The following is a 19,177-nucleotide window of genomic DNA, read 5'->3' on the forward strand; positions in this document are numbered from 1 at the left end:
ATGCTGATTCCTACACCCATTGTCCCTGTAGACCCATTTATAAGATCAGTCTAAAATGATAAGAGGAGAGTAGGGCACAGAAGAATTGAGAGGCATCTTCAGTGTAGTGGTAGAAACTCAGGGCCTGGATGGGCAGGTTCAACTCCTAACACAACCACTTAAAGTTACAAGATTTCTATCAAGTGCTCCAATTTGTAGATCTGTCAGCCATAAAGCAGAAATCCCAATAACCTGCCTCCTGAGGTTAATGTGAGGACCAAGTTAGATGTAGTTTTTGAAATCTCTGCAGTAGGAGTTATGCCATTCAGGACCTTAATGGTAGCAGACTTGTAGGGAACTCTGGATATAAGAGGTGTAGGAAGCACCTTGAAGATTTGAACTTCACTCTGCAAAGTGGAGGGACCTGTAGCCACTCAATCTCTTTCTGATGTTTGTAGGGTCCTCTGCATAGTCGGCTCTGGATTTGGCCTCTGCTCATCACACTCCTTCTCTCCCTAGCCACACACCAGTTACATGAGCCTTCTCCCTACTCTTTGAATACTTCAAGCTCATTCTACCTCAGGGCCTTTGCCCTTGCTCTCGTCTCCCGGTCTGGAACACCTTCCCCCGGATCATGGCATGGCTGGCTCCTTGACCATTTATGTCTTGGTCCAGTTATTACCTCCTTGAGCATCCTCTCTTGATCCCCAAGCCAATAAGCTTCCAGTCATCTCTTTCACCTTGCCCCTTTTGATTCTCTGCATGACTCTTATCATCTGAACCTGTCGTGTTTATTCATTTTGTTACTCATTTTATCTGGCTTTCCCACTGAAAGTTAAGCTTCATGACAGCAGGAACTTTGTTTGCTTATTTGCTGCCTAGATCATACCGGGCTGCTCCAGATATGGGTGTTGAAGGGATTGAGCTTGGAAGTAGAGGGAACAAAAGAGAAGGCATTGTCCTTTCCCTGGAGAAGAAACTTGCAGTCTAGATGAAGTCCTAAGATTTACTCAAATTAAATGAGGCATGATACCATGCAATGAGAAATGGGTGAAATTACATTTGAGCTTTATTGTCATGCATCACTTCTGCAGTCACACAATCTTCTTGCATTTGGAGAAGGGCACTCAAGAGGGAAAAAAAAAGGGACCTTCATTACCAGTGGTGTTATTCATATTTAACAGGACATGAAGAGAGGAAGGAAGGGAGATGGTGTCAGTGAAAAAGGGTTCTTTAAAAACAATGCTACTTTGTCACAGGAGTGCAGTCAGAATCCCTCCAATTTGGAGATTTCACTTGTGAGACAGTTGTTCTGTGGCAGCTGCTATGCTAAGCACATTTTTATTCATCATCTCATTTAATCTTCACAATATCCCTGTGATGTAGATATTATCATCATCATCACCATCATTACCATCATCACTACCATCATCATCATCATCACCATCTCATCGTCACCATCATCATAACTACCATCATCATCATCATCACTATCACCATCATCTCCACTATACAGGTAAAGAAGTGATTCCCTCACTTCTAAAACCCATTATATTAACCACCAGTCTACACTGCTTCTTCTGCCTACTGAGTCCTTCTACCCTAACTTGATCATTCTGTATCCCTGCTTTGACCACATCCCAAATTTTAGGCACACAAATACAAAAATGTATCAATCAAAGAAGTTTGTTTTAGGAGGAAGCACAAGGAGGAGGAATTAACATTATTTACCTCAAGATGTCTTATGTAAAGTTCTAATAAAACAAATTCCTCATTGAATTTCTTGCCATGCCAAAACCTTATTCATTCAGATAAATATATCTTTTCTTTAGTAACATGATATGAACTATATCATATGTTGTATTTCCCTTTTCCCCCTAGCTACCAGGGAACTCAGAATTAAATTCAATATCTGATCCTAGAAAGTATACTCAATCATTCTTTCATTCATATATGCATCCATTTAACAACAGCAAAACAAAAGCAACAACTGTAAATCAATGTATAGATATAGATATATAGCATAAACAACTTGTTAAGCACTGTATTAACAAAATAGGTCAACTAGAAGTCTGGCAAAAATTTATCTTCTGCTCATTTTAATGTGTTTAACTCTGTCTTTACATTTATTTCACCTGTTCTTCTATTTCTTAAATTTGTCACTAAAATACTTAGGAGAAGTTGGTAGAACACCAACCCTAAATGAACAGAGTCATAATATTATGTTATAATGACATACAAGTGAAAATAGTTTAACCTCATAAGTCCTAGTGTGACAGAAGCACATGTGTAGCATCCTATGTATGTGAATTTAGTTTTTAACATTAACAGCCATTTCTTAACAGCAGTCTCATTAGTCAGAGAAGCCTAGAAATTTGTGCTTCTTCAGAGATGGAGCCAATTCACATTTCTTAGTAAAGTGAGGATGTTGGATGTTGAGTAAATACTGACCAATCATTAAAAGTGTATTTGCTGAGAGGCAGTGTGTAGCTGGATGTACGGGAATGTGTATTTCATCACTAAATGACAACAGGCAGCTCTTCCCTTACCAGTTGGTTGCCAAGTCCTATCAACTCTATTCTGAAATGAGTGTTCTGTCTGTCTTCACCACCACAACTTTGGTTCACACCCGCTGAGCTATTCCTGTGGCTTCCTGTGCCTAGTCAGTACCACCCCCAGCCCCCAGTTGCCGCACTCTGACCTTTGATCTCTTGCATGCCATTTCCTTATTCAAACAACATCTTTCATTCCCAAGAATAAAATCTGGGTTTCTTAGCTTAGCATCTAAAATCCTGCGCAACCAGTCCTACCATGTACACCACCCTCAACTCTGCCACGCTTTGTGGACCAGCCAGTGGTCCTTAGCTCTAGAGAGAGGAAGAGATGTCTGGGATCCCAAGCCCAGAATCTTTGATCTTTGAGCAGCTACCTAAGGTGGCTGCAGATTCCAGATACAGATGCAGAGGAGGCTGAGGACACAGGCTGTACAGTCCAGTGGTTTCACTACCCTCTGGCTGGGTCAGCCTCAGATGCCTATATTTTCTCCTCATAAAATGAGGATAATAAAAGGGCCTAACTCACAGGATGTTATTGCGAGAATTAAATTAGAAAATGCATATAAAGCACTAGCACAGTGCCTGACATATGGTTAGAACTCAGTATGTATCAGTACGATTATCCTTCTCTTATAAGAATTTGCTCCCAGATTCTGTGTGGCCTCCTACTTCTGGTGAGCTATGCTGGACTTGATGCAAAGCATGAAGGTTGAAGTCTACTAAGATATTCACTCAAAGTGAACTCAAGTCCATCCTTGAGCCCTTTCCCCAGTCTGTACCCTAATCCTGGCCCTTGACATCCTACAGTTCTGATGGTACTGGGAGGCATGGAAAGCTAAACCTGAGAAAAATCATCCCTGGTAGGTAAAGGGAAAAAGCGTTGTTTCTAAGATGTAAAGCCACCATTCCAGAAAAAAGGTGCCTCTCTATAAGAAGAAAGACCAAATTTGGCTTCCCACTGCATGAACCCAAAGAGGGTGTTTCCAATAACCAAATATGCATTCAGGAGCCACGAATTTACTACCTCTGTTCACCCCAAACAGTGCTTCACTTTTTTATATGTGACCAAATAATGCCTTATATTTACCCACATTTGAGCTTCTCCTCTTTCTGTGTGGAGAGAGAGCTGTAGCCCACCTTCTCCCCCCCCCCCCCCACAGTTTAGAAGCTTCCACTAACATACACACCCTTCAGGTTGATGTCAACAAGCTTTCACTGGAGATTCTCATTCACCTAAAGATGCCCCATTCATTCACTTGGCAAATGATTATTGAGCCCTTCTTGGGTGCAAGGCACTGAAAGAGGTATGGAGATACAGGCATACCTTGGAGATATTGTATGTCAGCTTCCAGACCATTGCAATAAAGCAAATATCATGATAAAGCAAGTCACACAAATTTTTTTGTTTCCCAATGCATATTAAAAGTTATGCTTACACTATAGTGTAGTCTATTAAGTGTGCAATGACATTGTCTACAAAAATGTATGTACCTTAATTTTAAAATACTTTATTGCTAAAAAATGCTAACCATCATCTGACAGCACAAGGTTGCCACAATCCTTCAATTTGTAAAAAACACAGTATCTGTGAAGCACAATAAAATGAGATGTGCCCGTGAAGTAAGTCAGACAGAGAAAGACAAATATCATATGATATCACTCATATGTAGAATCTAATTTTAAAAAGTGATACAGGTGAACTTATTTACAAAACAGAAACAAACTCACAGATTTCAAAAACAAACCTATGGTTACCAAAGGGGAAACGTGGGGTGGGGGGAGGGATAAATCAGGAGCTTGGGACGAACATACACACACTGCTATATATAAAATGGATAACCAACAGGGACCTACTGTATAGCACAGGGAACTCTGCTCAATATTCTGCAATAACCTATATGGGTAAAGAATCTGAAAAAGAATGAATATATGTTTGTGTATAACTGAATCACTTTGCTGTACACCTGAAACTAACACAACATTATAAATCAACTATGCTCCAATAAAATTTAACAAAACAAAACAGAAAAAGAGATGTGCCTGTACAGTAGTAAACAAAATAGACCAGCTACTGATCTCATGGAGGTACAAAACAATGTAGAAGAGAAACAAACAAACATATAAAAAATACAGAAGTAAAAAGTATGAGATTTGCTATAAATGAACTTATCAAAATGTCATGAGAAGAACAATGTGGGAGATTGAGCCTATATTGGGTGGAGGTTATCAGGTTAGGCCTCCCTGAGGAGAGACTTGAAAGTCAAGTAAAGTTAGAGAGGTCAAAGAAGGCAAGGGTTTCAAGCAGAGGAAACAGCACATGCAAAGGTCCTGAGGGTGGAGCCAGAGAGAGAAGGCCACTGAGGCTAGAGAGGTGGGCAGAGAGCAATGGGGCAGAAGAGGACCCTGGGGAGAGAGGCTGGGAGAGATTTCCTATTCACATGCAAGTTGCAATTTGAACGTAACTTCTTCTGTGAAGCTTTCCCAGGCTACCACCCTGTCAGAAATTACTTTGCCTCTTCTGTGGTTCATATCTCAGTTTTATTTGTTTTCTAGAGTGTATGGGCAGTGTTTTGCATGTCTACCTCCTAGTTACTAGAGTGCAAGAGACTTAAGGCAAGGAATTAATCTGCCTCCTCCAGTCCCTCTTACATAGCGCCTAGGACAGAATGTTCAATGAATGTCTGCTGCATTTCTTTTTGAGATACAATGTCAAAGTACAAGTGACTGAGAACATAGAGAGATTTTTAAAAATAGTGTAGATCAGAGTTTTTGCCACTCTTACGGGGTGAAATGTGTTCCATGTTTCCTTACAATTGCCCATCACTCACTGTTCTTCTGTTTTCTTTCCAGCCGTGTTGCCTAATTAATTTCTTACTAACATTTTTCAATCTGAGTAGCTACTAATAACCACCACACCACAAATCACTTGTTTCCAAGACGGCCATTTTATAGGACGGAGCCACTGAGTACACTGAAGGTTAATAAATAATGAATGACCACAGGGCATTTAGAAGCTAGTAATTTAAAAAAAATATATGGGCCATAAGATAGATGGAATCACCTTGAATCATCAGCACTGGATATCTTTCTACAATGAAATTCTTGTGAGTATTAAAATCATTTTTCCCAGTCACTGAGTCTGGTGAGAGGATAGCTATGGTGTGGCAACCTGTAGCCAATATTGGAAAATTCCTCTAACTAGCCATCAGCCTTGCCTGAATACTCCCACTGGCTGTGTGACAGTCTATGGAGAGGATAAATTTTGATTCTGAAAGGTCAAGGGTCAGAATATGGGATGAGGCCATATTTCCCCAGTGTTTCATGAAACACCGGTATAACATTTGATATAAATGGATGCCTCATATCAATGAATGATCTGTGGTCTAAAAAATGGGAAAATTCTAATTTAAACAAAAAGTAGAGTTTCTTTTCCTGTAAGGCTTTTAAGAGTTTTTGATATCCCACTGTGTATCATGAATTATGTAAATGGGGATACAGTATTCAATGTTTCACAAATATATTTGAACCATAGTTTATTTTTCCAATGTATGTAGATCTATCATAGTGACTCATAATATTGATTGGAGCAGTCACAAGGTCTGAGTATTTTAATCTCTAAAGTAACGACATAAAGTAGAAACATCACAGGCTTTGGATTAGAAGGCCTGGGTTCAAGTCCCTGATGAGCCATTAAACAATATGTCCTTCAGCATGTCACTTAACCTTGAAGCCTCAATTTCCTTACCTGTAAAGGAAAGTGAAATCATCAGTTCCAATTTCATTGGCTTAGTGGGATGATTAAATATGTTAATAGACATTAAAGGCCTTTTAAGAGGTGTAAGCACCATATAATTTTTGTTTTTATTATTAATAAAGTTTGATATAAAGACTAAGCCTCCAGAGGAGGATAATAGCAAGCTTACCAGAGTAGGGAGAGTTAAGGTAGAGCCTAGGAAATGAGCAAGGCAGTGTTAGGGCTATGAGTACACATGGGCTCATGTGTACTATTCATGTCAGAACCATGAAGAGCTCCAACTGGTGCTACTGCTCTCCCAGACACCTGAATTCCTCTGCTGGGTTCTGTCCTAAGGTAGCCCACCCCTACCTTCTTGGTTTACTCTTCTGGCCTTAATAGAAGATGAGATTTATCCAACAAGGAACTACCATGGCTCACATGGAAGGTCAAGTCTACCTAAAAGAACACAAAGTTTAGAAGGCCTGTCAGTGACCTTTAAGGATCTGGTTGAGTCTGGTGATTGACTTTTCCATACCAGGTATTTGGACCTCTAGCCATATCTATCATGAGTATATCTGCTTTCCTTGAAGTCTTTGGTATGAGGATTGCAAGAAAGTTTGTTCTTTGGTCTCGTCTTGAATCTCCAAATGCTTTGCTCCTTCTCTCTTTCTTACTCAGAAAATTTACTCTCCCACGTTCATCTTGGCCTCATGGATACTTGAACTACTGCCTCTATTTCAATCTCAACACTCATATCTTTGGTTAAGCCAGCCAGAATGGTGACAAGGCCTCCCCATTCCTAAGTCCCATTAGATCATGTAAGTAGTAATCCTTGTCCTGACATGGATCCTTAAAAAAACATCAAGGAGATGTCTGGAATATGCATAGGATTTTAGTTCAGTTAAGTCTGGATGTGTGTGAAATAGCAGGATCACTGATACACAATTTCAAGTATACTGAATAGTTCCTTCCAAACAGATAAAGGAATTCCTATTATGTTCTCTTTATAGACAGCACTAAAAGGCATAGTATGGAAATTATTTACCAAATCTACCTTTATATACTCAATTCTGTGATGTCAGATCTAGGGACTCTACAAACTACATTTCCTGGACTCCTTTGTCAACTCCCTGGCTTTTTGCTGGGATCTGACAATGGGAGGTACTGGAAAGAGATTGGAAGAAATAAGGAGGAGGAAAGGCACCACTTTCCTATTTGTGCTGTGGCCAAAGTCATCTCAGTGGTATTTGCTCCAGCATCAAGCTTCTTTCTTCACTTCTTGGGGCAGTCGTATCATGCTTCTTCAGAGGTTGTATGGTACTTCTATTTTCAGAGGTCTGACTACCAGCTCTGTGGAGCTCCTCCAGAGAGCTCCAAGATCCTGGTTACGCTAACCTCTTTCCTTCAGTTCCCCACCCCTAAACTTAGTAGCTTCTCTCAACATTTATTGTCTATGAAATATTCTTGGTGTTTCCTTGTTTCCTTGTACAGCTCTCTAAAACTGGTAGAACTAATTCCCCATGTTAGATAGCCTTTGTTGAAATACATAGTGTGGTTTCTGCTTTCCTGACTGGATCTTGACTGATAAAGTGTATGAAATTATCAATCCCTTCAAACCGTAGCTCAATATCCAAGGCTATAGGATTATACAATTTAGACCCTCGGTGCTTTTTAAACTTTTTTATAGTCATGCACTCATTTTGGAAATACAGTGAATGTTATGGACCCTCCCCCCAGAAACCAAATATAAACAAAATTTTGAATGTAGTACCAAGGGGTTTATGGATTCTTTAAAGTGCCCCCTGTTAATTTCCAGATAACACCCAATCTAAAGAAAAATAAAGGTTTCCCAGAAGGTCATGAAAATTTAAAAAAGGATCATCCTTAATTTTCAATTTAACATTTCTTTAGGCATATACCAAAAATTCCCTATTTAAGAAACTATATAAAGATCTTTACAATTGAGTCACAATAGTAATTTCATATTTTGATTGATCACTTTGCTTGATCTTATTTGCTCTTCATGACAATTATATAGGTAAGTCAAAGAAAATGTTATTTTATTTTATAGTTTATAAAATTCTAAGAAATGTTATGTGAACTACCCATACTCATAAAGCTAGAAATGGCCAAGCCAGTGTTAGAATTTTTTTTTTTAAAAAGACAATAGTTCTGCAATTCTAGAAAACTGTATTACCATAAATACATAGATAGATAGATAAATAGATAAAACTGTGTATTATAGATTTCCAAGTCTTACTTCATATATTCTGGTGTCTGTAGAAAGTATTAAAGCTACTGGTCTACAATCCTTCTGAAACTAGACCTAAACGAGGTCCCCCGTAGGAAAACCTGAACTTAGAAGAATGGGTAGATTTTCAGGAAAGGAGATTCCATCATGCAATTTTTTTTTTAAACATGGGCTTTGGAATTAAATAGATCTGGATTCAAATCAAGGTACTGATATTTATCAGCTGTGTTTCCTTATGCAAATGATTCAACATCTTTATCTTCAACTTTCTAGTTCTGTGAAATAGATATAGTAATGTTTAATGACAATTAAGATTAAAAAAGTGTGAAAACATTCAGCACAGTGTCTGGGACACAGTAGGTTCTCAGAGCTCACCTCTTTTTCCTTGCCCTATCCTTTCTAAAGCATTGCAATGATAATTCGGGGATGGGGGCCAGATTCATTATATACTCACGTTAATAATTGTCTCTGCAACTCCAAACTATGCCCTGTTGTTCCTTTATAAAAGCAGATGGGCAATTCTGTCAGTGTGGTAGTCATTATAATGCAGACTTTAATCTTGATATTTTAGTTTCTTTCTTTTTTCTGCTGGTAACACTGGAGCCTCTTCCAGGGGAATGACTAATGCAACTCAGTTCAATATGGAAGCACTTCCAAAATGTTTTTCATTTCCCTGATGAGACTCTTGCTCGGCTTTTCGTTCCCACCCTCTTTTACAAGAACCTCCAAGGGGCCATCCTTAATGGAGTCCCTGCAGATATGGTGTTCCGTCAGGGGCTTCTTTCCAGCGCTTCACCAATAACACAGGAATGGGCAAACAGCTCAGCTTTTCCAGGTCCTTAAACATTGCTTAACTATTTTTCAAAGGTTTTGGCATCACTGAAAAAAATCTCAAGTGCTTTTGGGGCCAAGGACTGGTTCCATTAATATTTTACATCCTGAATGTTTTAAGGGATTCACTTACTCTGAAGTCATCTGTCAACTTTTCTCTAAGAGCTTTTTGATGCCCCACAAGCTCCCCCAAGCTCTCTGTGGAAATTTCTAAATTTCTTCATCCATCCCCACCTATCCCCTAGCTTCAGACACTACAGATGATGCCAGGAGCTGGGTGTCTAGACTTAAGAATAAAAAAAGACCCTCACAGCAGGACTAGCTCATGGCAAAATTGTTAAGAATATTGTTGAGATCTTTATAAATGAAGAGTTGTGAACTCTGTTTGATTTTCCAGGATGAAAGGATGGGATAAATGGACTGTTTCCCTAATAAGATTGTTATCTTTACGTAGGGATGTGCCTTTTTAATACCAGAAAGACTTTGGATCCCAGCCCAGAAGATCCTACTTCTGAGAGCTCCCTGGAGCAAGCAAGTCTAATAGATGAAACCGTGGGGTTCTGGCCAAGGTGAAAATTTCAAGGGTCTCTGGGAGGAAGGCTTCTTTGTTCCCATTGAGGATGTAATTTGTACTCTTATTGCATGTGGGCTATCTGTGTGTAGGCTAATTTTTGGCTCATGTATCAGATATAAGGACTGCTCAGAAAATCATGTCCAGGTAAAAGTGCCCAATTACACATGGAATATTTCTCCATCATTTTGTTCATCCTCAGTGAGTAATTACCTTGAGGAAAACTGAAGGGGGGACCCAAACCTTCCAATTTCTCTTGTACCTTCCCCTTAAAGGAGAAAATATTTTTACACGCACACACATACATGTGCACACACAGCTTTCTAGGTGGCCTCACTAAGCCAGCATCCAACCTTCATCATCTCTCAAATGCCTTAACCCAGTAAGAAAGCACATGTCTCCAGAAAGCTGATCAAGATTTAATGCTAATATAAACAATGGCAGGATGATAAGAAAACACTTTTGAAGACAGCAATGTCATTCCTCAAATTATGTAACATGGAAGCCCTGTACCAAGAAAAGCACTGTACTAGAAACTAGAAGACCTGGATTCTAATTTCAGCTCCCTTGTTTGCTAGCTGTGTGATCTTGAGTATGTCACTAAACCTCACTGAGCCTTGGAATTTTCATGAGGAAGATGAGAAAATAATTTCTGAACCAAAATTGATGGTGGATCTTTGGAAAAGCTTTGGAATTTAGAATGTAAACTACAGTAATAATAATCTTGTGACACCAGTCAGGCAGATCGTTTTATTCCCATTTTACAGATTGAAGAAATCAAAGCTCAGAAAGATACAATTATTTTTTAATAATTCAGAACTACCAAGAAGCAGAACTGAGACTTGTAACCACACATCCTGAGTTTCTTTTGAATCTTTGCATTGTAACATGCCACCTTTCTCCCACAAAAGAAACAAATTAACTGCGATGTGACTTTCTTATTTTTGTTAGTTACTTGTTTTGTTTTTATTGTGATAAGAACACATAATATGAGATCTACTGTCAACAAAATTATAAGTGTACAATACAGTATTATTAACTGTAGGAATAGCATTGTACAGCAGATCTCTAGAATTTATTTAACTTGCATAATTCAAACTTTATACCTGTTGAATAGCAACTCCTCATTTCCCCCTCACCCCGACCCCTGGCAACCACCATTCTACTCTCCGCTTCTATGAATCTGACTATTTAAGATACCTCATATGAGTGGGAGCATGCAGTATTTGTCCTTCTGTGACTGGCTTTTTTCACTTAGCACAATGTCCTCAAGGTTCATCCATGTCACATATGGTAAGGTTTCCTTCTTAATTTTTAACCACCTCTTTGTTTCATTGATTTTTCTGCTGTTTTTCTACTCTCTATTTCATTTATCTCTGCTCTAGTTTTTATTATTTCCTTCCTTTTACTAACTTTGAGCTTAGTTCTTCTTTTTCTAATGCCTTGAAGTATAAAGTCAGGTTGTTTATTTGAAATTTTTCTTCTTTTTCAATGTCGGCATTTATTGCTATAATCTTCTCTCAGTACTGCTTTTGCTTCATCCTCTAGATTTTGGTGTGTTGTGTTTTCATTTTTGTTTGTCTCAAGATATTTTCGAATTTCCCTTTTGATTTATTTTTTGATGCATTGGCTGTTCAGAAATGTGTTGTTTAATTTCCACATATTTGTGAATTTTCCAGTTTTTCTTCTGCTGGTGATTTCTAATTTCATCCCACTGTAGTCAAAAATGATACTTGGTATGATTTCAACATTCTTAAATTTGTTAGGACTCGTTTTATTACTTAACATGTCATCTGTCCTGGAGAATGTTCTTTGTGCACTTAAGAAGAATGTATAATCTCTTGCCATTGGGTGGAATGTTCTATATATGTCTGTTAGGTCTGTTTGGTCTATAGTGTTGTTCAAGTCCACTGTTCCCTTATTTTCTGTCTGGATGTTCCATCCATTATTGAAAGTGGGTCAATTAAAGTCTCCTACTATTATTGTATTGCTGTCTATTTCTCCTTTCAGTTTTGTCAGTGTTTGCCTTGTATGTTTAGGTGCTCTGATGTTGGGTGCATATATATTTATAAGTGTTGTATCTTCCTGGTGAATTGACCCCTTTATTATTATACAGTGTCCTTTTTTGTCTCTTGTGAAGTTAAGTTTTTATCAACTTAAAAATAGGCTATTATAACTGCAAGATGTTTTATGTAAGCCCCATGGTAACCACAAAGAAAATACCGTAGAAGATACACAAAAGAAAAAGAGAAAAGAATTAAAGCATATCAATACAAAAAAATCAATAAAACACAAATAAAGACACAAGAGAGGAAAGAAGAACAAAAGGACTACAGGGAATATAGAAAACGATTAACAAAATGGCAATAGTAAGTTATTCTCTATCAATAATTACTTTAAATGTAAATGGATTAAACTCACAAATCAAAAGATATAGAGTGGCTGAATGGAATTTCTAAAAAAGATTCAACTAAATACTGTTTATAAGAGACAGACTTTAGATTTAAGAACACACATAGGCTGAAAGTAGAAGGATAGAAAAAGGTATTCCTTGCAAATAGTAACCAAAAGAGAGCAAAGATAACTATATTTATATCAGACAAAGTAGACTTTGAGTCAAAAATTGTCACAGCTTCCTTATTGATGCCTCCCTTGAAAGATTCACATATGCTAAGAAATACAGAGTAACTCAGTTGCTTCAGGTAGATAAAAGCTTTGGGAAATTTTTATTTGCCTTATTCATCTCAGCATGGCTATAAAGGAATCTCTGTTCATGCAGGTGTTACTCTTTAAGCAGGCCTTTCTGGCACAGCCAATTGGAGGTTTGGCAGCTACAGGCTTAGGGATGAACCATGACATGGGGATGTGGGGAGACCTAAAGACACCATGAAAAAGGGGGTGGATCTTATGCATGAATCAAGATTTAAGGACAGGATCAGGAATGGGCTGAGGATGATTTCTTTTCACATTACTGTGCAATAGAAATAAAGGCTGAAGGTTTAAAGGTTTCTATTTTAGACCACATCAGATTGTTTGCAAACTTATAACATCAAAATAGTCACATCAAAGTGTCCTATTCTCATTTTTCAATACTCTTCTACAGTATGTGAGATTTTTATAAACCTCCATAGATTTTACTCCTCCACCAGTCCCTTCCATATGCCTACACTTTCACAGAACCACCCCACACTCTTTAAAACTTGCAGACATGGCCTGGACGTTCTGTGCAGCTGCTCCCTTTGTTTTTTCCAGAATGCATTGCAAAATCCATCCCATTTATCTCTATTTTCCTCATCCCCTGATCTCTTCACCTATTCCCAAGTATCCTTATTAATTCTGGTATGAAGAGAGCTACACAATATTTATGCTTTAAAAAATTTCAGTATAGTCTAAGCACACAGTAAGCAGTCAACTGGTACTGAGTTAAAACAAAATTGAAGTGAATTACAAGATGCCCTCTCTATGAAAACACCTCTGCTCTTGGAACATCTGCCTGGGTCTCTCCTGGAGTCTGCAGTCCTTTTTGTACCAGAACCGCATACAAACGCACACCACGTACTCCATTAGGAGGACACAAGGTGTGTGTGAGTGTGTGAGGCATAGTTTATTTCCAAAACAAGCAGAACCTCAAAATTGCTTCAGAGCCTAGTGCAGCAGGAGCTTCAGCTGCAAGATAAAGGACAGGCAAGCAGGGATGTGAGTGAGGAAAGAGAAAAACAAATCCAAAGAAGAGAGAACACAAGTGAAAGAAGAAGGGACCCCGGGCTGGGCAGGAGGATGGAAGGAGAAGGACACAGATGAGGCTCCCTGCGTTTCCACGTCGGAGCAAAGCCACAGACGTTGCTGAAGAAAGAAGGCAGCTCAAATCCATAAATGAAAATCATAACTGGAGAACGTGTGTTCAAAAAAGATTAATGCAAATTTGTTAAAAAGGTGATGAAGCTGTTTCTTCCTCCAAAGTGGAAAATCCAGGGAGGAAGACATTCAGGACTGGGACTGGCACCACGCTGCCCATCAAGTATGAATGGCAGAGAGGCTGGTACGTGTGTTAGACGCTTAGGAAGTGTTTATCAGCTTGGACTATCCCATCGGACAAATCCAGGTCCAAATCTCAGCTGTGTGACCTGGGGCACGTTACTGGCCTTTCACTTCACCTGTCTGAGTGCTCCCAGCCCTAAAACAAAGATAAAATGTCTTCCTTGTGGGATTGATGCCATAATCAAAGGCTATCTTGCAGAGCCTGACACTTGGAAATCAAATACCCAGTAAAACTAAGGCAAATCTTAAAACAAATGGGAAAACATTTCCGAGCCTTCTGCAGAGATGAAGAAAAAAATAGTAAGATAATAATCTCCATTCATGAAGCTTTCTGGGTTTTAAAAAGCCCTTTGATAGCTAATGCTTACAACCGCCTTGTAAGGTGAGGGACATAGGGATTATTGTTGGTGGTGATTATGAGCAAAGAGTACAGAGCTGGGCTCCACCTGAGCTCAAAGCCTGCACCTGAGACCTGCGGGCTGCGGGGCCTTGAGCACCTCCCCACCTGTTCAGCTTCTCATCCATGAAGTGTGGTTAACAATAGTTCTCACCTCATAGGATTGTTGAAGGGATGAACTGAATCAATACTAACATGCTTAGAATAGTGCATGGATATATTAAGAGCTCAATAAATATTAACTCTTATTATTATCTTTCACATTTTATAGAACAGCAAAAACAACTCTTGAGTCGCAGAGAGACTTAGTTACGTGCCCAAGGATTCCCAGGGAAGAAGTGGGGACCTAGGCTTAAACTCAGGGCACTAGTACTAGACTCCAAGCTCAAGGGTCTATCTGTCTGCACAAGGGTCTCCCTGGACTTCCCTCTGATTCAGTTGTGGACAGGACATTCAATACCTGCAGGGCCGGGAGTTGCATCAAGGTAGCTACAAGAAAGGTAAGTAGGCAGATTTTCTGAGGAATTTGAAAAGCAGAACCAGGGGCCGTTGGAGGCATTAAAGACAAAAGTGTGACATGGTAAACAGGACTTTCACAAGGTCATTCCCTCTGCCTGGAACTCCTCCCTCAACTTCTCTTCACTCTTCACCTACCTAAATTCTACACGTCTTTAGACATATCAGTTGGGATCTCCAAAAAAACAAAACCAGTTGGCAATTGTGTGCATGTGTGTATGTATTTTTTCTATCTATCTATCTGTCTATCTATGATCTATCTATCTGTCTTTCATGGAATTGCCTCCTGCAGTTGTAATCTGGCAATTCCAAAATCTATCGGGCAGCTGACAGACTGGAAACACAGGCAGGAGTTGAGGCTGTAGTCTTAAAGCAGAACTTCTTCCTCTCTGGAAACCTCAGTTTTTGTTCTTAAGGCCTTCAACTGATTGGGTGTGGCCCACCCACATTATTCAGGGATGGCTCCTTTACATAAAGTCAACTGATGGTAGATGTAACCACACCTACAAAATGCCTTCACAGAAACACCCAGAGTAACGTGTGTTTCAGTAACTGGATATTTGAGCCTAGTGACGTTGGCACATTCAGTTAACCAGAGATGTCAACTCAGACGTTCCTTCCTTGTACACACCTTCCCTGGCCCCTCAGACTAGGTCAGGTCCTCCTATTGTACTTTGATGGAAGCCTGTGGTTCTCCTCCAAGATATGCATTGAAATAATCATAGTAATTTATATGATTATTTGCTTAAGGTATAAGTACCACTATGGCAGGGACTGTCTCTGTCTTCAGAACTCATGGAGCCTAGTGCAGTGTCTGGCTCTCAGTGCTGATTCACATTTAGCTGAATGCATGAAAGTTCACCGTTTTGGAGAATTGTTCTGTGGAGGTCATGATGGCAGGTTACAGATGGATGCACAGGTCTCTCTCATTCTAAAACCTCCATTTATTCTCTTTAAACCTGCTCACCTTCCAAAAATTGTGTAAAACAGATAGAAATGTTGTTTCCTTCTTAGAAAAAAAGAAATCTGGCCAATTGTTTTCTTCCTTGCATGGATGGGAAGCTTGGCCTTTGGGGAGTTATCAGAGCATGGTAAGAGGGGTGGTGTCAGAGCCTGGAGAGAAATGTTCAGACCAGTTTTTTTCCTTCCTTTTTTCCTCTGCACTTGGATAACTCCTCTTCATGTATTTATTGCCTGATTGGTTCCTTTGTTCCTTGAACATTTTTAGATCCTCAGTTCAGAGTAAGTTCCTGTGTTATCAGTGTCAGCCGGGCCTGAGTCAGGGTTCAGTGCAAGTTTGGATGACTTTAATCCTGGCTTCCTGTGGGAAATGGCTGAACGGTGCTCTGTTTTCAGTGTTCAGGATGATATTTCTCCATTCTTCAGGGAGCAGGATTCATAGATGTGATGGCATCTCACCAGGCAAAAGGAAGAGACCAGGAGTGAGGGTTATTTAACTGAACATGAATGTGGGTGAAGTAACAGTTATAGAAAACCTAATCAAATTTTATAGACTTACAAGTTACCTTGGGAGACAATCAAAAGGGGGCTTTCTTTATTTGGAAAAGTCTCTTAGTAAATGCATAGGATGGAAGATGGGACCACACACTTGAATATTAGCTGGTACCAAAACAGCAATTGAGGAAGAGATCAATTGCTCTTTATAAAAAAGAGAATAATTTGGGATTTCCTTGACAGTCTGGGTGTGAGGAAGGCCATATACATGGTGGGAGGCTGAAAGTTGTGGATGTGGCTTTTCCCCATCCCCAACACACACACACACACACACACACACACACACACACACACACACACACACACACACACACACACACACACCCTTCAAGTCATTAAAAGTGTCTACCTAATTCACAAGTACCCGGAGTGAGGACTAGTTGTGATTATTCTAAAAATCAAAGAAGCTGAGCCTCACCTCAGGGTAGACATGATGCCAAAGAAAGTCAGTTCTCAACAGTGCAGGAGCTCTGAGTCCCAGGTGGTGCTGGGGACGTAAGCGCTCCAGGAATTCCCAGGTATCTTGGTAAAGGCTTGGGTATCCACAAGATGAAGAATGAGCGGGGTTCTAATGACCTTATCTGAATCTCAGAGCAGTTGACAACTAGCTAATGAGCAGGATAATGTATTTACCTCATTTAATCACCATAGCCATTCCATGCAGTGCATTATCGTCCTCACGTTACGGATGACATGGGACAAGCACTCATGGAGATCAAGTCACGCAGCTAGTTAGAGACAGATGCAGGGCTAGGATCCAGGCTGCCTGACCACCAGTCCCATCACAAGCATAACTTACACGCCATGCGCTGATGTCCTAGGTGCTTTTTATGCATTAACTCATTTAATCTCTAGTTTCTATATAGGAAACTGGATGGTAGAGGAAGGAGGTGGCTTTTCCAGGGCCAGGCAGCTGGTAAGGAGTAGAGCTGAAATCACAGTGCAGGCTGTGCCAGCCTGCAGGAGCTTATTAACTGCTAGGATGTCCCCCCCTGCCTTCCTACCATGTCCTGCCACCTCCAACTAATCATTCTGTTGTTTGCTGCTTTCCAGTACGAAGCAACATCCCTGTCTTCCCCCTGACTTAGCTGTTATCTCCCTGCAGCCAGTTATCAGTTTATATCTCCCTGCTGCTGGCTGCTCCTATATTATTACACTTCCGTATCTCGCATCTCCTTGCACTCAGTTTTGATATGCATCCAGTTTATGAGAGGCCAGACCCATGGCTTGTGCTTTGTATTTCAAAAATATTTGCATTAGAAATTCTAAAACCCCAACCAGAGGAAAATAAATTAGCAACTAAAAACACCTTGGGTGTCAGGTCAATAGCTTCTAAAAGATACTAGACAGAACTGTTTGAAGCTTTTATTAGAAATTCAGCCAACCATTCATCTACTGATGTATTCATTCAACAAACTTCTATTCAGCTCCTGCTACAATGGGAGGAAGTGGGTGAGATACAGGAATGATAAGGACACCCAGCCTTGTCTGTAAAGAGTTCATATTCTCCCAGGGAGACAGAAATCGATCTAAAATGGAGAATTTTGTAAGAGGGCTGTTTAAGGAAACAGGCTATCTGGAGAGGTAGTGAGATCCCTGTGAACAGAAGTATTCAAGGAGCCCGGCCGACTCCTTGCAAAGGATAATATAGATGGAATTCAAGCATCAGATGTCTGTTTGGACCAGACCAACTTTAAGTTCTTTAGAAGTGTTGAGATTCTTTAAGAACAAAGCAGAACCCGTCAAATAGTAGCAGGATCTATCAGATGTACTATAACACAGATCATGGAAGAATTAATACCAACTAATGGAAATAGGGAAGGTTCACAGGATATGGGGGACAGTGAACAAAGGGTTGGTTAATTTGAAGCCAACAGACTCATAGCTTTCAAGGCCCCTTGGCTTCCTTTCTGAAATTTAGTCTCCTACTCTCCAAGATAGGGTTAATTATGCCTGCCCCTACCAATTTCTTCCCGCTGCTGTGAGGATCAAATGAAACAATGTATAAAGTCTAAAGTAGTTTGTAAACTGAAAAACATTATATAAATGTAATGTCAAATTAAAAACTTAATATGGGACCAAATGTTAATGGTGAAATTTCAGGTATCAATAGACAGGATGCATCTTTTAATTGAGAACTTTCCTTGGAGAGCTCACACCCCAAACCATACCACATGACACTGGCAATAGAACATCCTTCTTCAATTAACTACAATTCTGGTATTGGCCTACTGTGTTCTTGGTGGCCATGGGCAAGATCATTCAATTCCTTCCTTCAGTTTGCCCTATCAGCATTAATGGGTGGTAATTTTCAGTCTTTCCAAAACCTATTTGCCATCCTGCCACATAAAAATAAATATTTTCCTATTCATTGATTCTCCCATACCTTGCTTTGACTTTCTACATTACTGAGGCAGACGCAATGAAAAGAACAGATGTGGGAAATAAATGTATTTTCATCTGTGCAAAAATACACTAAGGTTAAAATAGGCACAGAATCTCAAATACCAAGGACACCTATGTGACGTTTCTAAGTGCAGTTCAGCCAACGTCCACTGAGCACTTACTATGGTCGGCCATCCTTGGGGACATAGAGGTGAATAGGACGCAGCTTCTGTTCTCAAGGAGCCCATATATTGATGAACACTCTTTGAAAGTGATCAAGAGAATAGACTAGATTAAATGGATTGTAAATCAAGATAACTATCCCAGTCCTGAAGTTGATGCTGATTTGCTAGTTGACCTCTGTTAAGACACCTTATTGCTTTGTGTCCATCCTTTGTCAGCA

Source organism: Balaenoptera acutorostrata, chromosome 6 (assembly GCF_949987535.1).
Source record: "Balaenoptera acutorostrata chromosome 6, mBalAcu1.1, whole genome shotgun sequence".
NCBI classification, from domain to species: Eukaryota; Metazoa; Chordata; class Mammalia; order Artiodactyla; family Balaenopteridae; genus Balaenoptera; species Balaenoptera acutorostrata.